The 22,377-nt window shown below is 42.7% G+C and overlaps 1 protein-coding gene across 5 annotated transcripts in view; it reads left to right on the top strand.

Annotated features, from left to right (window-relative positions):
- Window positions 1-6,554: 6,554 nt before the first annotated feature.
- The window catches only part of KBTBD11 (kelch repeat and BTB domain containing 11), a 57,971-nt gene continuing 42,148 nt past the window's right edge, over window positions 6,555-22,377 (top strand). The window contains exons 1-3 of one of the 5 annotated variants that reach the window (XR_005213302.1): window positions 6,555-6,796; window positions 8,153-8,351; window positions 11,806-11,851. The gene's annotated coding sequence lies outside the window, so the exon portion shown is untranslated. Of the gene's footprint in view, window positions 6,797-8,152; window positions 8,352-11,805; window positions 11,852-18,500; window positions 20,375-22,377 lie in introns of those variants that run through there. The other 4 variants (XM_037812825.1, XM_037812828.1, XM_037812827.1 and 1 more) reach the window with 4 other exon arrangements.

Genomic DNA, 22,377 nt, shown 5'->3' with positions numbered 1-22,377 from the left:
TTGGAACAGCTAAGCAAAAGCCTCTGAAACTACCCCCTCTCCCATCCCTGCCAAGATAGTAACTCAATACTGTCCTCCTAGAGGAATTGCAGAGATTAGTGCCACCATCAAACACTTGAGGGTGACAAAGTAGTAGTCCTCATCATTCACCACTTAATTAACCTAATTGTCTTTTGCAAAACCCAAATTGTCATGGAAGGTAGCAGTGGACTACTGTAACTTAACCAGGTGGTGTGTCTAGTCACAGCTGCTTCAATAAACTTAGTCTTTACTGGAACATATCAACATGGCTATTGATTTGGTGAATGCTTTCTTCTTGACACCCATCAACAGAGAAGATAAAAAAGCAGTTTCTCTTTACCTAACAAGGACTTCAGTACGCTTAAACTGTCTTGCCTCAGCACAATTTTAACTCTAATCTCCAATATAATCCACAGAGACTTCAATCATCTTAATTCACAGAATAGCACATTGGACTACTATATCAATAACATCATGCTAACTTGACCTGCTAGAAGCAGCAAGTACCTAAATAACCTAGGAAATCACATGCATGCCAGAAGGTGGGAGAAAAATTCCATAAACATTCAGAGGCCTGCTACATCAGTGAAGTGTTCATGGGTTCAGTTATCTAAGGCATGCCATGATATACCTTATAAGGTAAAAGACATATTATGCCAGGTACCACATACCACCATGGGGTAGAATGACTAGTAGACCTCTTTGGATTTTGGATGTCACATATACACACTCAGGAATACTCCGACCCATTTTTTGGCATAACCTTTAAGGCTGCCGGTTTTGAGTGTGACTAAAAGCAAGAGTGGAGTCTGCAAATGGTTATTGCTGTGGTGTTAGATGCCTTGTCACTTGGGCCCCGTGGTGTAGTAGATCCAATAGTGTTGAGTTATCTGTAGTAGATCAGGTAGGTGTGTGAAATCTCTGGCAAACCACAGTAGGAAAGTAACAGCACTGACCCCTAGAGTCTAGAGAAAGGCTCTAAATGTTGCAGCAGAGTAATACTGTGCCTGGTACTTAATGACTGTAAATTGAGCTGCTATTAAGCTGTTATCAGATCCAACAAGCCATAGGGTTAAGCGGGCACAATAGCATTCCATTGCAAGACAGATATAGTACATTTGGGACTGGGTTCAAGCAGCTCCAGAAAGCAGAATAAAATGCGTGAACAAGTGATCCAGATAAAACTGTTACACTGCTAGTTCTCCATTAATCCATACCTTTGGCTTTGTGCACATTTCTCTACAACCGCCTTGTTTCTCAGGAGAGTTGTGATAATATGTTGGTTCTAGCTGGAAATGGACAGCAACTGCATTAAAACCCCACCCAAAGATGGCCCTGAAGGAAAATCATCAGGGGAAATCCTCCCAGAAGGAGAGCTACAAACAGATGCTTAATCGTCTACTTAATTGGAAGGAGGATAAGCAAGAGTGTATCTTCGTGTCTCATGTTAATGCCTACTGGAGAGCATCTCTTACAGAAAAACTCTGTACAACCAGGTGGACAGAAAGACCTGTTCAAACGGATGTCAGCCAGAGAGTTCTTGTACAATGGACCCAAGAACAGAAGGGCCATGGCAGCAGGGATGTATGCTACACATGAGCCCAACAACATGGGCCCCTTCTCACCAAGGCTGATACTGCTGAACACCCAAGCTGCCAGCAATGAAGAGTATCACAGAGCTTTGATTTTGGTGTCATTTTTTTGAAAGACCAGCCAGATAACTGGTAGCAGATTGGTTATATTGGATCCTGTCCACCTTAGAAACAGTGATGATTCTTTTCTCATTGGAAATAATACATTGGATACGAGTTTGCATTCCCTGCCTGAAGTGACTGTAGCAGCACCACCATCTGGGGTGGGATTTTGTTCCATCAACATGGCACTCACCCAACATTGCCTCAATCATGGAGCCCATTTTGCAAATGAGAGGTATACCCAGAAGCAGCTGGCCCAATAGCCCAGTGGAGCTGCCCGTTGAAGACTACATATTTTGCCGGCTCAAGAACATCATGTTGCAGGGTTGGGGTGCTGTCCCAAGAGATGCACTATATGCATTTTAGAAATGGTCAATATATGGTCTTGTAACCCCAAAAGCTAGAATACATGAGCCAAGTAACCAAGAGGTGAAAGTTCACATGCAGTGAACCGTTTGTAGAATTGGATTTGTCATCTCTTCATTATTAAGCTCTGCTAGAATAGAGGTCCTGGTTTCCAATGGGGGAAGACTTCCACCAGGGACTATTGTAACAGTTCCACTAAAGCAGAATATGTGACTATTGCCTGGTCACTTTGGGTCTTCATTATAAAGATCAGCAATCAAAAAAAGGAGTTACTGTGCTAGCTGGATAATCAACTCTGATTACCATGAGAAGCTAGGATTATTAGCTACTCAAAGTGGGTAGAAAGGAAGGTAAGGGTTTCACCGAGGTGTCTCTTAGTGCTTCCGTGCCCAGTAATAAACATAAAAAAGGAACTGCAGTAACCATAGCCCCACAAGGGCTTGGCAACTAAGAACTTAGACCCCTTGAAGATGAAGGTCTGTCTCATCCCACGACATCAGCAACCTAAGCCACCTAAAGGACTGGCCAAGGGAGAGGAATATCTAGAAAGGGTGGTGGAGAAGGGAGGAGATGAATATCAATTACGACCCTGGAAGTAGCTGCAGCAGTAGCTTGGTTTGCTAACCCTAAGTGTTTTTAGGAGATTGCTATTGTCCTTCCTGGAGGGGCTGAGAATCTCACCCAGAAATGCAGACAGCCATCATCCCATGGGGTAAACTTTAACCAGTGAAAGACAAGAGATGGGTGAGCCTGCAAGATTTAGCTTGCAGCTTTTTTTTTTCTTCAGAGAAGAAGTGAAGGTATCTTATTACCGTAAAGAAGTAAGGCACAATATACAGTATGAGAGTTGGATAGCATAGGTGCGTGAAAGCAAATCTGACTGATATAAATGGCGTACTGTATTACATCAATTTATGTACCTCCCAGATTTGCTTAACTCCTCCTCCCTCTTGGGCTTTCAGCTATCTGTTCGGTGGAGAGACCTGGTCCATGCCGAGGCCTGACCTGATTGGGAGATTTTACTTCAGCAGCTGCCCAGAGGGACAGAGGGACCCCACCTGGAAGTTCAGGGGAGATAATGGTCTATAGGGGGAAATGAACATAAGAAACAAAGAGTGACTATAGGATAGCAGGTAAACTCCTTTTCCTTCCTCCTTGCAGTAGACTACTCTGTACAGTGGTTCTGTACAGCCTGTCCAGAGGCGTCCCATGTGAACAAGTAACTGGCTGTGTTTTCTCATAACACTGGGTAATGCACCCATGTTTCCTTTCTGTCACTGCCTCACTTCCCTTTTTCTATCACTCTAGCTGCCCTGGGATTGCACTGCCTAAAAAATAAAGCACTAACAAACTTTGCCCTAGGCTCTTTTTTTCTAGGGAACTTGGGCCAAGACAGGAGATGTACCCAACTGAACCATGAGAAAGAAAAACAAGGCTTCTTAGAGGAGATAATGTCTAAATTGATTTTTGGAATTCATTTATTTTATTTTATTTTATTTGTTTAATTGTAGAATACAACATATATACATAGAAGTGATAACTTTCCAAGTGCGATTTAACAAGTAGTTAAAGAGCAAATTTCAAAAAATATTATGGGTTACAGTTCCACAGTTTCAGTTATTCAGTTATTCTTGGAATTTAAAGAGAGTTAACCAGATAACCAGAAGAGAGCACTCTATGTAGGGGAGCAGCCTATGTACAGACTCAGAAGGAAGAACAGAGAGTTGGGAGAACTGTAATGTCATGTGGAATACCAGGAGACAGAAGAAAGATAAACCAAGAGTTCTGCAAGCAGCCAGAACATAGTTTAAATCCAACTGGGCTTATCTGCGAAAGCTTCCTAAAGGGTGTTGGCACCCTGAAATCACCGACTTCATCTTGCAAGAATGTATTAGAGCCTGGGGAGGCTGGGAAGTGGTGAGAAGAAGGGTAAAGAATGATGCTTTGCCTGCATTACAGTTTTTCCTCCATTTGAGTTGTCCTCCCTTCCTCCCCCCATCCCACCCCCACCTCCTGGTCAGTGTTCAGTTGTAGAAAGGACCGTGGAGGTCCTTCGATGATTGGTTTACAATCCCTTATACTTCCTCTCTCTAAACACGATATCCACTTGGCTGCATTGGCCCCAAGGGAGTCTCCAGATGTTTGAGACCCTTGGCAATGACCCCGGTTTTGCAACTCTTCCTGCCCTGCTTTCTGTTTCTATTTCTTTGGCTGGAAGCACAATCCCTGCGGTTTCAGGATCCAGGGAAGTGTTTTTCCAGGAGAACCTTTTTCCTCTGCAGCAGTCATTTAGGAACTGGGCCCTGCTAAGATGCACTAGTTCCAAGTGGAGAGAGGAGGAAATATCCTAATGGACCAAAGATGAGGGACTGTTTCTGCACTCTGGACAATGCCATTGCATTTTAAACTGCAAGCATTTAGAGTATAAGCCGTCAATGCCACAAAACTGGAAATGATGCTTCCTCGAAATGTTCATTGAGTTTAATGGCTTCCTTTTTTTTTTTTAATTCAATTTTATTAAGATATTCACATACCATACAGTCATCTAAAGTGTACAATCAATTTTTCACAGCACCATCATATAGCTGTGCATTCATCACCCCAATCTATTTTTTGAACATTTTCCTTGTACCAGCGAAAGTAAAAATAAGAATAAAAAATAAAAGTAAAAAAGAACACCCAAATCATCCCCCCCCCCCCACCCTATTTTTCATTTAGTTTTTTGTCCCCATTTTTCTACTCATCCATCCATATACTGGATAAAGGGAGAGTGATCCACAAGGCTTTCACAATCATACTGTCACCCCTTGTAAGCTACATTGCTATACAATCACCTTCAAGAGTCAAGGATACTGGGTTGCAGTTTGATAGTTTCAAGTATTTACTTCTAGCTATTCCAATGCATTAAAATCTAAAATGGGTTATCTATTGTTCTAGTTTGTTAATGCTGCCAGAATGCAAAACACCAGAAATGGATTGGCTTTTATAAAAGGGGGTTTATTTGGTTACACAGTTACAGTCTTAAGGCCATAAAGTGTCCAAAGTAACACATCAGTGATCGGGTACCTTCACTGGAGGATGGCCAATGGTGTCTGGAAAACATCTGTTAGCTGGGAAGGCACATGGCTGGCATCTGCTCCAAAGTTCTGGTTTCAAAATGGCTTTCTCCCAGGACGTTCCTCTCTAGGTTGCAGTTCCTCAAAAATGTCACTCTTAGTTGCACTTCAGGTATTTGTCCTCTCTCAGCTTCTCTGGAGCAAGAGTCTGCTTTCAACAGCTGTCTTCAAACTGTCTCTCGTCTGCAGCTCCTGGGCTTTCTTCAAAGTGTCCCTTGTGGCTGTAGCTCCTCTTCAAAATGTCACTCACAGCTGCACTGAGTTCCCTCTGCCTGTCAGCTCATTTATATGGCTCCACTGATCAAGGCCCACCCGGAATGGGTGGGGCCACGCCTCCATGGAAATTATCTCATCAGAGTTAGCACCTACAGTTGGGTGGGGCATATCTCCATGGAAACAAAGAATTACAATCTAATTAACACTGATAGGTCTGCCCACACAAGATTACATCAAAGATAACGGCGTTTGGGAGGACATTATACATTCAAACTGGCACATCTATATAGTTTATAAGAATGCCCACCAGAGTGACCTCTCGACTCCATTTGGAATCTCTCAGTCACTGAAACTTTATTTTGTTTCATTTTGCATCCCCCTTTTGGTCAAGAAGATGTTCTCAATCTCACTATGTCAGGTCCAGATTCATCCCCGGGAGTCACATTTCCTGTTGCCAGGGAGATTTACATCCCATGTAGTGGGGAGGGCAGTGAGCCCACCCGTTAATGGCTTGCTTTTAAGGAAAACATAATTAGTATTTTACTAATGCACACACTAAATTAAGATAGGATGAGTTTTCTGAAAATAAAAAAGTTGCTTTACTTTCTTAGGATATTTATTGGAAATTGTATGAAAATGGAATTTTTGCCAATGGAATCATTTTATTTTATTTGTAAACCATGTCCTAAGGTTCTTTTTCTGTGAATCAATATTTCGTGAAATGGATTTGATAAAAATATCTTAGATCCTGTGGAAAGATAGATGATTTATAGCCACAGTTTTCTGACCTGCAAAATGAACAGAGTTTGAGTCCTAGCAACTTCAGTTTTTAGGTAACTTTCAAATTTTATGTGTGTGAAAAAGCATCACAAAATTGGAATTTTTTTTTATTAATAAAGGGCTTGCAAGTAGTAGGAGCATTTGCTATTGACATAGAACATTGCACTAGACATCAAAATTGCACAGTTTTACTGAGAGAAGCAATTTGTGTGGGGATTGTAACCACCTCACTGTTTTCTTAAAGAAAGAATTGAGTGAATGCCGAAGATTTTAAAATAATTGACTGTCACACCCAATATGTAAGTTATAATTTAAGGACCCAGTTGCAGTTCTTGCTTCCTTTCAGAAACCACTCCTCCTTTCACTCTCTCCCTACCACCACTTCCACACACACACACATAAACACTCTCTCCCCATGTTAACTGCGGAATCAACAGATCTCCAGCTCTCCTGCACGGGATTGTTTGGGCAATGTTTATTCGGTTGGAAAAAGTGAGAGGAGACAGCTGGCAAGGACTAGCCCTCTGCTTTGGGTCTGGCTCCAGTTTGCTCCCTGTGGTTCTTTCCATACAGACTTAGAAAGGATTAACCCTTTAAAAGCAGGTTAGTGAATTCTTTGATATCTAACATTTTCTGGTGGGATGAATACACATAGTTACTTCTGTTCAGACAGCTCTCAAAGAAGTCTTAGTGTGTAAAAACATTATCTTGGTTCATCTAAGGGGATTCACTGCTACCTTCCTAGCCTTCTGGGCCTGTATTGAGTGGGACTTCTGCTTGTTTCAAATAAGAAAATGCAAAGTGAGTGGAAAGGGTAACTGGGTTCCTGGTTAGAAAGTAGCAGAGCTAGGACAGGAACTGGGGGACCTTGAAAAAGTCAGTTAATTTTAGTTTTCTCACCTGTAAAATGAGAATTATAATCCCTTATTTCACAGAATGATTGTGAAGATCGAAGTTGCTAATGAAAGAACTGTCAATCACAGAGCACTCTTGCAGCTATGGAAAGATTCCTTTATAGTCAATCCAGTTCCCGATACGGCTCTGTTGAACTTAAATGTCTTCATGTGTCCTATTGGCAGACACAGTGTAGAAACTTCCACATATGTTGTAATATAACAATGCAGGGAGGTAGATATTATTATATCCCCATTTTGTTGATAAGAACACCAGGAAGAGCAGAGCCCCTTTCCTAAATCCAGATCAGTTGAGTAGTTCTCCACAATGTAAGGAGGTTGCTCAGGGCATGGGGCTGCTGCCAGACAGTAGCTGCTGGTACACTGAATGGTGTGACCACGCCAGCAAAGGGAATTGCAGGCAGCCGACTACCAAAACTAGAATTCTCCAGAATTAGGATGATAGATTGGAATTAGAGCAAAAGAAAGAGGGAGTTTAAAACCCAGACCCTTTACTGGGAAGCTCTAAGGTTTGCCAGGATAATGTAATTGCACTGTTTGGAGTCAGGCCAGTGCACGAAGGCAAACAAACAAAAGGGCTGGAGGCAAAATCCAAATAAAAAACTGCCCACAAAAATCAGTGACTTTATGAAATCTAAGGACTTTTTATTCACAGTGTTCAGGGTAAATTGCCAGTGACAATTAAACATCCTTTAGAGTGGCTTGCTGGCTAGAAAGTGGTCATTTAATACCAAACTGCCTCCTTTTAAAAATCTAGAGGGTTTCTGTAAGTTCTGGTCCAAACAGGCCACCCTCTATGGAATTTATATAACTGAGCATTGCAGAACTGCCTTTTAGAAAAGATAACCGAAAATGCAATCTTTGTCGTGGTCTAGAATGATGTTTGATAATTGACGGCAAAAGCCAAGAGCATGGAGGTGGTGAGTGTGTGCGGAGGGGGGGATGACAAGAGGGAGGGTAAATCTGAGAGGCAGATGGAGGAGGTTGTTTGTGCCAATGGCTTATTTTTGCTTGCATTGTGTTCCAACCTGTCTTGTTTTGATAGATCTCCTCAGAGACAGTAGAGCCGGAGGAGACCTAGAGATGTAATTAAGAATCTGAGAAGCAAACAAGAAAGAGATTTTTTTCCCTAGCCAGAGACATGGGAACTTTCATAGAGCCTGACACCTAGGAGAATGGTGGTACATGGCACACATTCAATAAGTGAAGCAGAGAGAAAATGATGGATTTGCTGCTCTAGATTGGTAAGTAATGGAGGATTTGTTTTTATTTTCTTTTGCTCATCAAAACTTGCTTTTTTTTTTTTTTTTTTTGGTGCTTTTAACATATGGGATTCCTGTTCTATCTCTAGTTCAGTGGTTATCAACTAGGGGAAATTTTGCTCCCTCCATCCCTGCCAGAGGACATTTGGCAATGTCTGGAGACATTTTTGGTTGTCACTACTTGAGGGGCTGGGGTGCTACTGGCATCTAGTTGTAGAGACAAGAGATACTGCTAAAGATCCTATAATCTATAGGAGAGCCCAAAATATCAGTAGTGCTAAAGATCAGAAACCCTGGTCTATTTAGTCGAGTAATGGAAAATTCACAGTCATTTTCTTTTGCTCTATCAAAAAGCAATTTCTTGAATTCTTCTTTGGTGTTGTTAACATATGGGATTCCTGCTCTATTCTCAAATGTCCTCGACTTCTTGCTGTGTCTATCTTGTTTTAGTACTGCTATTCTAATTTGAATATAAAAATATCTTGATTAGGTCATGAAATGGAACTTTTCATACAGACTAACAGATGTTAACAGTGGCAATTAGTCCATATTGGAACACCCTTAAATTTATCTTTAAGCAAGATATGATAGAATGGTAAATTTATAGACTAAAAGGATTTGGATTCATACTCAACCAAGAGAGAAAAAGAAAAATTCCTGGTGGTAAGAAACATTTTAATATACCTTATTTTGAGCAAGTTCAACATATGGATATCCAGATTTATACAAATGGTAAATCTGGGCTTGGTTTTTCACATATCCAAAGATTCACAATAGACTTCACTATTGAATTCCTTGAGAGAGAGAATTTCTGTAGGCAAGGATTCTCAACATGGATTACTTGGACCCTGAGAGTCTATGATTGAACTTTGCGGGGTATGAATGCCCAGAAAGGGTGTACCAACTGCTGTGCCTGTGTGTGCTACTGCTTTTTTTTTCCACTGGGGAAATGTTGCCTAGCATTTATCTTATTATCAAAGTTGGTGACCAAAAGATTATTCAAAACTATACTCCTGGTGCATAAAGATTGTATTTGCATTCCAAAATTTTATTTCATTTAACACTTCAGAAATATAGATGAGTGTTAAGAACACAGGTTTTGAAATACAAATTTTAGCGTTACTACTTATGGTTACTAGATGCTTGACCTTGCGATAATTACCTAACGTCTTTGAGCCTCAGTTTTTTCATCTGTAAAATTGACTAAGTAGGCTGGTAGAAGATTTCAATGAAATGATGTATGGGAAGGTTTTAATTCAGTATCTGGTGTGCCTTCAGTATTCAGTAAATAACGAATTATTTGTTAAAACTGTTACCCTGTGGAACTCTCTCTTAATTGTGCAGTCCTACCATCCATGATTACTCTGGATATTCCACCATTTTCTCACTCATTTAGACATTTTCATTCTTTCAACAAATATAGACTGCTTGCCAGAAATGGCTCAGGCCCTGTGTTAGGTGTTGGAGATACAGAGAAGAACAAGACAAAGCACAGTCGGTTACCCCTTGAAAATCTGCCTCTTCAGTGGTGTTTAGTTTACTTCTTTATCACACAGTCATTTCCATAACTCCTTTAGATAGATTTAATAATGCCACCCCCCCTCCCCCCAATATACCCAACATCCTAATTCTTGGAAAATGTGCATATGTTAGCTTACCCATCAAAAGGGACTTTGAAAATGTGATTGAGTTAAGGATCTTGAGATGGGAAGATTATCCTGGATTATCTGGATGGGTCCAGTGTAATCAGAATCCTTATTAAAGGGAAGCCAGAGAGTAGGAATCATAAAAGAAGATGCTGATGACAGAAGCAGAGGTTCAAGTGATGCATTTTGAAGATGGAGCAAGGGGCCACAAACCAAGGAATGCAGGCAACCTCTTAGAAGCTGGAAAAAAAGTATGGAAATGGATTCTCCTCTGGAGCCTCCAGATTTTGTATTGTTTCAAACTACTAAGTTTGTGGCAATTTATTATAGCAGTTTTAGGAAACCAACAAACTTCTGTAGAATGAAAAATAATTTCTTAATTCCATAGGAATAGACTATACATAGGAGCACTCAACAGGCTGCTGCACTGGGCGGGTCTTTGAGAAATTTGAAGTGAATCTAATCCCCTATTTTACAATGTTACTGACAATAAAAGCCTACCAGGATGCAGGAGAAGCTTATGGCAAGAAAAATTGTCTAAAATTTCCTCTTTAAAATTGGGTGGAGAAAATAAGGAAGAAAAGCATTACCTAAGCTAAAGTTGTATACGTGGGGTCTTCCTTCAGGACAGACAGCATGCCTGGTTGAACAGCTTCCAGGTATTACAAAATCAATCTTTCACAGAATTTCCACTTTTTTCATTTACATCTTTACATTTAAGTTTCTTCAATATGATGTTTTATGTTTAAAATTACTTTGAATGACACTTAGCCCAATAGATTTAGCTTGTACCAAGTTTAGAGTTTGCTTATCTTTTCCTGAAGGGTCAAGAGATTCAGGTTTAAGTGTCAGTTGTCTCCAATAAGTGACCTTGATAAGGGAGTTTACCTTCCATAGTTGGAAACTAATTCCTAATTTATCATTGTCCATAGTTTCTGGTTTGCTTAAAGTCTAACAGACAGTGAGGCAGGAGACAGGGTTGAGGGCAGCCAGTTTCCCAGTTGTATAGCCTCAGGCCAGCCTAAGCTCAGGAGGGAGTTCTGACAGAATCTAGTCCCTAATTTTACAGGCAAAATAACTGATGTCTAGCAAGTTTCAGCGATGGGTCCAAGGACTGAATTCAGGTAAGGAAGGACAAAGCTGGAAACAAAATCTAGACCTCCTGACTCCTGGGCCAGAGGTCTTTCTGAAACCCTCACCACTCTCTCAAGCATGCTGTGTGATTTGACAAACACTGCCCAAAGTCTGCCAGCTTCCAGAAACTTGAATTCCACCTCCTGTGGTTAAGGCATCAGATCTCCAGGGAGCCCCAGTGAAAATGCAAATGGCCCTGTGAGGCAAGCACATTAAGACCCTGGGAGCCAGTAATATCACTGCAGAATGACTCGCTTTACAGGATGCTCACCATTCCCTAGGAGGGGCTTGGAGTGCACAGGATTGGGTGTTGTTGCTGGGTGGAAAGGGAGGGACGTGGTGCACAGCTAGTGTCAAAGAAATGGAACCAGTGGAAGACAGTGGGCAATCAGAATTGGGTGAAGGCCCTGTGCTTAACAACACCTTAAGAGGGAGGAAAAAGTTTAAAAAAAAAAAAAAGTTTGTAGGGGGTAAAGTTTTTTTTAAAGAAAGTTCTGCTGATTTCTTTAATTTTTAAATTTTTAATGATTCTTTAACTTTTCCTAAAGAAGTAGGGTGAATTTATATTAGATCAACTAAATTCTCAATAAAGCTTCTGTGGAGTTAATTTCCAAAAAGTCTTTTAAAAAATCATCACATTTACTTTTTCTTTTCAGTCTTAAAAGGAAAACAATAGAAGTTCAAGGGAAATAAAAGAAAGGGACTGCGGTCGGGGTTACTGCTTCTGGGGGGAGGGGCGGCCGGTAGCCGAGCCCTCAGCTCTCGGGGCTGCTTAAAGGGTACCGGCGGCGGGGGCTCTTTCCCGGAGGCGAGGGCGAGGCGGAGGACGTGGCCGGGTCCTCGGCGGGAGGCGTGCAAGGTATGGAGGGCGGCGATAAGGACAAGACACTCTTCATCCAGTAGGAGTATGCGCCAAAGAGATTTATTCAGGGGTGATTACAGGTTATATAGGCTGGTAAGAAGGGCAGGGCTGGAAAGGAGGTGAAGTAGCCTAAAATGGCAATACTGAAGGGAGAGGGGCTAGGATTGGTTCTGAGAGGACGCAGGAGCCGTTGCAGCGGGCGGGGGTTGTTCTGGCCACGGTGCATGCGCACTGGCGGTGGCAGGAGTGGCCTTGGCACCAGGGAGTGAGTGGGTAAGATAAGGAAGTGGGGAAAGGGCAGTTGGGAGAAAGGCGGTTTCCTCCGGCAAGCCTCCCCTGCCAGTGGCATTTTGGGTGAGGAAAAGGGAGCTGCCCTGACCTCGCTCCTCAGGCTCGGGGGGGCTGCAGAGGGCACTCACGCCCGTACCTACTACCCTCCCCAGGGGGTGATATCAGGTCCCCTGGCCCAGGCCTGGTAAGTCGAGGTACAAGCTCAGCTACCCGCAAGGGACCAAGAAGAAAATAATCAGACATAGACAACTCTGTTAATATGTTGGCGAATCTTCTTCATATCCTTTTCTCTAATGGTGAAATGTAAACATGCAGCTATGGACCATATAGATTAAAATGTTTCATTCATGAAGTGCGTACATGCAAGGCACTGTGCTAGGAGCAAAGAAGACTGAGCCATGGTATCAACCTTCTGGTCACTTGCAAGACAACCTGGCAGGGACGGAGGGGTCACACATGAGAATAGAGGGTTTTGAGCCAAGGTGCTGAGTCTAATAATAGGGTTAAAAACACACATGTTGACTATACAGGAATTCTCTGTGGGGGCTGTGAAGAGGTGCCAGAGAAGGCTTTGCAGAAGTTGAACCTTTGAGTAGGGTCTTCAAGCAAACATAGGGGACTGCTCAATGGACAAATAAGGGATGTTGTTTCAGTTAGAAGGAGCAGTGACTGCAGAATCATGGAGATGTTTAGAAAAGGGGGAGATGGTGGAAAAGGAACAAGATGTTCATTGTGAGTAGAGCATAGGAAGTATGAGGAGGTAGAAGATGTGTGTGGGAGGTGAGGGTGGCTACACTCATATAATTAAAGCTCCCCTATGTACTAACATTTCAGCACCCGGAGTTTAACTGCTTACTTTGGAAAGCACAAAACAGAGTCTTGCTGGAAAGGTACAGAGAGAGATTAATTTTGATGATTACTAGCAGTTTCCAGGGAAGAACAGGTCCAAACGGGGTGGCACTCGGCCATCATGGGGCAATCAATAAAGATGGACAAAAACCTTGAGAAATGAAGCACAATGCCTCTTATAAATTTGCCGAGGGCAGTAAAGAGTATAGCAGAAAAGTTCTGCTGGTTTTCCCTCTGAATGGGTCCATCACAGCCTGTCGTTCTTGACTGGGATGCCAAGAAGATGTCAGAAGGTATGAGAGAAATACAAACAAAAGATGAGGAGTATCTCAGGATAGGGGTGGGTGGCTGGAACTGCAGATCCCTCAATGGGCTTGAGAGATAACAGAAGCAAGTTGGGAGCTAGAAAAGGCTTTATGGTCAGCCCCACCTTGTCACACTCCCTCTCCTTCCCTTTTTGTTTCTTGGTCCTCCTGATGAAGAACAAAACAACTTCTGGGTGGTAGGGGCAGCAGGAGGAAGTGGCCTGGGGTGGGGCACGTACTCACTTTGACCCAGCCTAGTGCAGCTGTGCCCTCAGTTCCTCCTCTGTGAAAGGTACTGCCTTACTTCTCAGGGATGTTTTGAGGAAAAGCTTGGGAGCCAGAGGAAAATAACAAAGAGCTAATCAGTGTCCAGCACCTTTACACATGCAAAATAAAAAGCATTCCCACATACTTAAAGGTCAGAGTTTTTTGTAGAAAGGCCACCCAAGTTTGACTGTTAGTACTTTTAAAAAGTTGTTTCTTGGCACTCTGCAAACTATAGCATTTTAATCCCATAAAGTAGCAGGAAAGAAAGCAGTCTGGTTGGAAGACATGAAGGTTTGTTTGGCAAGCTATTTAATTTTAGTTTATATGTATGGAAATAGTTTACAGTCCATTTTCAAACATGATAACCCCCCAAAACTAACTTTTTACAAGTGTATCACCTAATTCTACAATAAGACATTGTTTAGAGAGTCAAAGTATACAAGAGAAAATTCCAACTGTAATCACCACATGAACTGAGGTTTTTTGCAAGGGCATGGGGAAAGCAGTGGCATTCCTCAGCTATCAGCCAATTGCTCAGTCATCCTCAGACAGGTGTCCTTTACAGCTGTGCTACTCAGAGTGTGGTCCTGGACCAGGGCCCTTTGCAAACTTTCTGTTCTCAGTACAATTTGCAAGCAAGTGTTTAGAGACTAATATAGCAATCTGACAGAAGGCTTTTGTGCCTGCTTAACATAATAATGATAATAAAATGGCTTTGTATTTTGTATGCATTTTTATTTCATTTTTTCTAATAATTTTGTTGCATTTTGCAAAACTCATATGATGGATTGAAAATAAGGAATAACACGGTTCAATACAACAAATAGCCTAAAAAACATGGTTTATAGAAAAGACACAATGTCTTTAAATTGGGGTTAACCAAAATATTCTATGAATAATTAAATAATCCTTATTTAATTCAAGCTTTACAGTATTTACTACTTAGATCTTTACTAAGTAACGGCTTGAAAATTAGAGACATTTTTGTAGGCATTGTATTATTTGTGGTGATGTCAATAACCTAGTAGATACATTCTGATTGGAATTTTTGCCTTGTTTAGCCTTCTAAGGCTAGAATTAGCCATTGCTAATATTCTTCTTAAGTGATAGTGTAATTTCAAACAGGTTTACTTGACAACAAGATGTACACTGGCTCCAGGGAGGTTCCACCTTTTCTGGCGTGATTATAAATGCCTGTCCGTATCCTTGGTTCCTCAGACTGCACAATTAACAGCAAAAGTGTTTTCATACTACCCTGCTGTATAGCTAGAGGATTCCCCTCCCTTTCTCCTTCCTCACCCCCATGCCTCTCTTTTCCCTACTAGACTTACAGACAAAGCATCAGGAGATTCTTGTATGGAAACTTCCTCCAGGTTCAACACGACACACTTCATGTCTGAAGTAAAAACTTTTGAGCAAAATGAGGTCTAGGGCAGAGCTGTTCCTGTGTGGCATAACAAATGCCCAACCCCAGGCCACCGATATCAGACTCTGGCTTTCTGCCATCTTGGGGAACTCACAATTTCAAGAGTCACAGCTCACTGTGAAATTTAGGTTCTAAAGTTAATTTTAAAATCACAGCACACAATATTTGTGAGGTTAGGGTGGAAATCAGTGTGATTAAATTAAGCTATAGGATGTACTAGGACTTCAATTTGCACTATTTTAAACATATTGATCCCTGGTATGTGAAATTTGGTTTTAGTGATTGTAAGCCTTCTGGATTTGTTCTCTGTAGCACTGATTTATTCACTTATTTAGAAAGGCAGTGTTTCATTGTGAATATGAGCAGGGCTTTGGGGTTAGCAGGATTAAAGTTTCTGCTCTACCTCATGTAAAATGTGTGATCCTGAACAAATTACATTAAATTCCTTGAGTGTTAGTTTCCTCAAGCATAAAGTAGAAATAGTCCCCCACTTCCTGGAGTCGAGTATGTGTGTGTAGTTGTTTGTTTGTGTATGTGTTTGTGTATCTATTCCTAGGTTTTTTTGTAGAACTATGGTATATAGTCATGTTGCAGAAAACTTGCCGTAATATTATGAATACATAAACTGAAAATATTTTAAATAATTTAAATTTTTATTTACTTTTTATTTCTTTTCCAAAAGAATGTTTATTAGAATCAACACTAATGAGTATAAACTCAATGGCCATTTGGTAATCTTACTATTTATTCACGTGACAAGAATTTATTGCCTCCTACTATCTTGCAATCTACTCAAGGAAAGTTGTATAAGCACAAATACTTATAATTCATGGCAGAACATGATAAAGAAGAAATAAGTGATAAACATTAAGTCCAATGAGACATCATTCATTCATTCAACAATTACTGAGCATGACTTTACTCCAACATTGCTCTGTGCTCTTGGGGTATAAGGCTGAAATATACAGGTCTCCGCTCTCAAGTTCAGATCAGTAGATCCCTTCAGGACAACTAAGGTCCCATTTTAAACCAGCAACTGTCTGTAATTTTAAATTATTGGTATCACATGATTAGCACATGGTCAACATATTTCTACTATTAATAAATAATAGTAAAAATATTCAGAGTATGTATAATATATTCTTTCCTGAGTATAATGTACTCAGGCACTGGCTTATAACATACTTGGAAAAACTAAGACATAAGGAAACCGCTGCAGAATATTTAAGACAAAGCATACATACAAAAGAATGCAAATGCACATACATCCATAGATCAGAAGGGAGTAGCCAAGTTGGGGTAAGGTTAACTTAAAGGAGTACTATGGAGAAGGTGGCATTAATTTTATACACTATGTATAAAATTTTTAAGTGAACTAGTGGCTGTGTTATGTTGCAACACAACACAAATGCTCCAATTATTTTTTCATGCCTGGGAGCTCAAAGCACGTTATAGCAATTGAATACATTCCTGACAGCTAGTGGAATGTAACTGCTTTTTGAGGGGGAAGTGCATGAACCTGAATGGGCTATTAAAACCTTTTGGAAATTATCTCTTATCTGGTATTAACATGTGTAGAAAAACAATATCCAGCATCCTAACAGAGCAACAGGCCCAGCCAATCAGCCTGAAAGTGTGGTGTATCTCAGAACAAGTGACTGTAATTTGCCAGCCTTCTATCTCTTCATCCTAAGCACTGTATGTGTAAGATGAATACTATTCGGGGGGGAATACAGAACCTGGGGATGTAAAAAATATTTGCTGAACATCACCCAGATGGGCAGTGATAGAAAGAATTGGAAATGACAAAAGAGTTGTTCTCCCCTTTGATTAAGAGTCAGGGGGCTAACCTACCCATGAAGTAGGCAGTATCACATGCCCATTTTACAGAAGAGGAATCAGGAGCACAAAGAGACGTTAAGTTTTTTGCCCCAAATCATGAGGTTTATAAATGGTAGAATTGGTGTTTGAAGCCCCATCTATTGAATTCCAAAGCCAGCACAGCTTCCAAATTGAGTTTAAGTCCACTGAGCTTGGAACTCAGATTTCTGGATTCCAGCCTTCAGGCAGTCTGTAAACTACTGCATGTATGACAATTCAGAAAGCTTCATTTATATTTTTAGGGCACAGTTTTGCATGGTAATATATTTGTATATTTCTTCAATTCTGCTTCATGAAAAGCAGAAACTTTAAATAGCAAAATATTATTACTCTTAAAATAGATTTTATTATTTAAGATATCCTCTTTCTTTTTGTCATTATTATATCCCAGGTTCACCGTCAGGAACTCTAGAGATTGTGGTAATTAGAATGAACTCTTAACAACATTAGCGGACTATTCTGCCACTTCATTGATTATATTAGGGCTACAGTCCAATTTTTTAAAATAAAACATCTAAAGTATGAACATATATGGTGGAAATTACTGACACTAATTGTCACTAGATGGTTTAGGGGCCAGATGGAAAATTTAAATTCATTACTTCATATGTTTTTTATCCATGCAATTAAAATTTACTGAGTACCTAATATATGCCAAACATCGCAAAATATAGTGGGAAGAAAAAAATTAAATATTATGACATATTCCCTAACTGACAGAGGCCTGAAGAATTGTAAAGTGGTAAGAGCACAGTGTGCTAAGTGCTTAGGTAGAAGTAAGCTTAGTTGGCCTTTAGACCACAGAAGAGGTTTATGTAAAAGGATAGGTGGGGAACCTGAATGAAGCTGTTGGTCAGTCTAAAGTTTATCTCGAAAAGAATGGAGGTAAAGTTAAATGTATGCTCTATGTAAAGATAAACAGAGACACACTAAAAAAGATCTGAATAGATTTTGAAAATATTGTTGTAGTAAATTTAACAAAGTAACAATGGAAATTAATGTGGCCCAATGAGGGGCAATTTCCGCTATAGTAAAGTGATTTTTTTTTAAAATATATATCCCAATAGTTTACTCAGTTTCTGCCTCATTTAATCCAAGCCCCAATGTAAAATTCTTTACTCTGCCACTCAAGGAAAAGTTTTTTTTTTTTTTTTTTGTTTTGTTTTAAGGATGTTTGCCAGGTATTAGCTCTGGTACTGAAACTGGAAGGGCTCACAGTATGTATATTTAACTGGCAAAGATTGTCAACGTTTCCACTGTTCCTTCATTTCAGTGTTCTGATTTATTTTTCTTTTTTAGTCTGAAATCTGTAAGGAGGCAGGCAATAGATTTAATTACTAGATCTCTTAGTCACCCCAACAATACATTGCCCCTAATTTTACAAAAATAGACAAACACTAAATTCCATTATTTCACGGTTTAAATGAGTATGTATAGGAAATTGGAGTGGGGAAGGCGGGTAGCAGGACAAGCAAGGGAGCGTGGACTTTTTAGCATGAGACCTGAGTTCTCAGGCCAACCCCGACATTTGTTGAATGATTGTACGCGCTTGAGGTGACCTCTGTTTCTCAGCTTCATTGTCGGATTGTTGGGAGGATTCAAAATTGTAACATTTATGAAGTGCAGGCCGGTCTCTAGTGCATACTAAGCGCTCACCTCCCCAGGGGTGCCATTGTACCTAAAAGTTACGCAGTTCCAATGAGTGGAGCGCTCTCAGTACCTTGAAGTCCTCACAATCTATTTGGGAACTCACACTGTATTTATAAAGGGTTAAGAGAAGGGAGGTGGGCCACGACGCGGGTAAGTGGTGTGTGGGTGTGTGTGAAGCCTTGGAACCGAAGTGCGTGCTGGCTTCTCACTGCTGTGTACAATAAGTAGGTGGAATTAAACAAAGGAAACCTCAGCCCCCTTTTCATCCAAACATCTGAACCAGCGTGCATCACACAGGCGTAGGACTGAGCCTGGAGACAGTGCAGCCATTTGCATGGTTGCACCGGGCCAGGGAAGCTGCAAGGGGCCCCGGCCCGCCCCCGCGTCTGTGAGGGGTTGTCAGGCACTCCGGCTCGGGGGCGCTGGATTTGAGGGCGATGCACTAGCTTTCTCCCTAAGCAGCTCGGCTTCCCTGCTGGTCGCCCACTCGACTGCCGCGGCCTCTCCAGCCCCGCCCGCGGGACGCTCTGGTGAGTGTCTGGGCCCCGACTGCGGACCCCACGTCTGGGCTAGGGCGGGGGAAACGGCTTCTATGGAGAGATCCGTTTGGTGGCGGCCCCTGGGACACTGACTCATCGTGCCCGGCGCTGGCACCGCCGGAGACTGGCGGGAGAAGGGGCGCCGCGCGCCTTCCTAGCCGAGCTCACACAGGTGCGCGGGAAGGTGTCCGCGCCGCCCTGGGCGCTCGCGCGCATGCGCATTCAGAGACCACCAGCGGAGGACTCGGCTTCCCGCGATTGTGGCGTGAGTCGAAGGTGGCGGGAGAAACACAAATCCGTAGTGGGTGGGCCTGCGAGGAGGGGAAGGCAGCGGCCTGTCGCCAGAGGAGGCGGAGGAGAAAGGAAGCTGTGAGGGGCCCTGGGTGCGGACGCCCGCCGGAGTCAGAGACTTCTGCCTCGGGGTGGGTGGGCGCGTCTCCCGCCGGCCGCTAGCCCTGCCGAGGTTTTTTCAGAACCCCGGGCTTGCCCGCCCCCTCTTCCTGTGAGGCCGCTCGGTGGTGGTGATGGTGGTGGTGAAAACAGACCTGAGCCCCAATCCCAGCTGCGTCGGGACTCCAACTCAGTGTCCTCCTCCTCAAAATGGGGCTAACAACCCGACTTGGTACATTGTAGAGAGGATGAAATGAAATAAAGCGAGCACAGGGCCTGCAGAACAATCAGTGCTCACCACCGTACCGGCGCTGACCGAGGCAGGCTGCGTTTGTGACCCCGTGGCGCTGCGCCTCTTCCGCGCGGAAACCTGCGGCGCATCTTAATCCGCCGCGGCGGGAAGCCGCCGGAGGGCAACCGCGCGCGGCCTGGGAAAGGCGGCAGCCGCTGGGTTCGTTTCCCGGCAGCCGGATTCCGCCCCCCGCCCCCCCCCCCCCCCGGAACCCCAGGTCTCTGCCTCCAGTTTCGCATCCCTCGCTCCCTGGGCGCGCTCCCCCCACCCCTCTGCAGCCGGAGCTAAAACCTGGAGAAGTGGAGTCGGTCTCAGCAGCGCCGGTCGCCGGGCATGCTCAGAGGCCCTGCCAGGTTGGAGCCCAAGTAGGAGGCTCTTGCCCAGAACCCAGCGCGTCTCGGAGCCGCGCGCGAGGCGTTCTTGGGCCGGGAGCAGTTTTCCCCGGCCGGCGCGGCGCCCTGGGATGCTGAAAGGTAAGCCGCGCGAAGCGCCGCGGAGCCGGGCTGGGCATCGCCCCTCGGCTGGCCAGGAGGGTGGCTGTCACTGCAGCCCGCGGGTGTAAAAGGCACGGTGTTGCTTTTCCTTAGGGAATGCAGTCGGAGTGCCTGTTACCACCTTTTCGGTTGGCGGGAGACCAGCACCTTTTATTTCGTGGGGGACTGGTCTGCGAGCATTTTCTTTGCACTGCTTCAGTTTAAAGCTGTTCAGGCCTTGATTTACGGATTGACAGCAGATCGACAGGCAAGCTGCTGCGGGATCGAACCTTTAGAAGTGTTTGATTAAATCCAAAAGCCACAGGAAACGAGGGGTGGAAGGTTTCTCCTGGATTTTGAAGCCAGGGAAGAAGCGAAACGTGCTGGAGGTTTTCTGAGAGGCTTGGCTCTGTTCCATTTGAATCATGCTTTTTCTTTTCCATCAATCCCAATTAGTGTGCCTCTCTGACTGCCCTGCTAAGGGGACCCGAGGGGTTTCCTGAGCGTGCTCTTAGATGCTCAACAGCTTCCTCTTATCTCTTCTCTTTCTCGCTCTTACACATGGGGACAGCTGACTGTTGCTTTCCCCCATCGCGCTGTTTTACTAGAAATCTGATGGCTCGGGGTTTGTGGAAATATCTGAGGCTATAGCATAACGTATGATTTCTTTCCATCGAACATATGCCCTGCTGACTGAGCCAGACAGATCTAAATCGTATAAACAGCCATCAGTAATTCTGTCAGTTGTGTTTTAACATACCTGACATCATGGTGGGGAAAGAGATATTAAAAGAAAAGAAAGGAGCAGTATTTAAAGATTAGTGTAACTAGCTCAGCCTGAAGTAGCAACTTAAATATACCTAGAATGGAGTTTAAATTCCTGTGCCTCTGCAACGCCTCCAGTTACCCACCCCCATCCAAAGCTAGGTCTTGTGGGAGGCTCCCTTCCCATCCTGCGCTGGTCACCGCAGGGCCCTCTGGACCAGTACCTCCTCCCAGGGGTGACTACTCATAACATTAAATAGATTTTTAAAAACTCCAACACCCCTTAGATTCCTACAAAACCACATTAACCCATTAAAGGTACATTATTGTTGGATTTAAGCTGCTGCACATCACTTCAAGCATTGAGGGAGTGAAAAGTTCACCCTGTTCCCTTCCAGTTCTCTGGCATCGCTTTCCATTCCCCGTTAAATAGCAGTTATTCCCTCTCTAATTAGGAACTCTTAATGAATGTCAATGGAGCCCTTCAGCCTTTTATCCTGAGTTAATAGTGTCCTATTATTAGAACACTCCTCTCCACACCCTCATATCACAGTAGGAAGCTTGCAGTTGCCATCAGATTTGTTCAAGGGACAATCCTAAGTCTTTGCAAATCTATGGTAATTGGCATTCGAACCCTCGCTTCTGGGTATAACTAAGTAAAAATTTTAATGAGATAAAAAGTCTTTCAATCTTTTAATATCTATTGCATAGGTGTTGGTAATTAGAAAGTACAGAATTAAAATAGTTAAAAGATTTTGCTTACTGTATTTAAAACAATCTTGGGCTTAGGAGGGGAGAAAATAGTTAAATGTTATTGGCATAAGACTACCACTAAAGAAATGCTCAGACAGCATGACTTTATCCGTTGTCGTCTTACCTTTCTAGTGACTGGGCATTCACACCGCTGCAGCCCTAAATTGACCCCAGAACACTGCTCTTTGCCCATTAATGGCTCCAGCCCTGGGACAGTGGAAGAATCTGGAAATGTCGTGGTGTGGCCTTCAAATCATGTCTGAACAGTCTTCTAGAAAGTCCCTGTTGCTTTTGACTGGGTTTCCATACATTCCAATACAATTAGCAGCTTTGGCAACCAGAAAATCAAAAAGTCTCTTTTAAGCTTAAAGTATACTTTTAGTGTCTTTGTCCCTATACCAAAACAAAAAAGATTCTCCATGCTGTGAACACATCCATCTAGGATCGTATTTCAGCTGTTTTCTAAATACCAATAGCATAAATTG

This window comes from Choloepus didactylus, chromosome 20 (assembly GCF_015220235.1).
Source record: "Choloepus didactylus isolate mChoDid1 chromosome 20, mChoDid1.pri, whole genome shotgun sequence".
Taxonomy (NCBI): Eukaryota; Metazoa; Chordata; class Mammalia; order Pilosa; family Megalonychidae; genus Choloepus; species Choloepus didactylus.
This window is presented reverse-complemented; position numbering and strand designations above follow the sequence as displayed.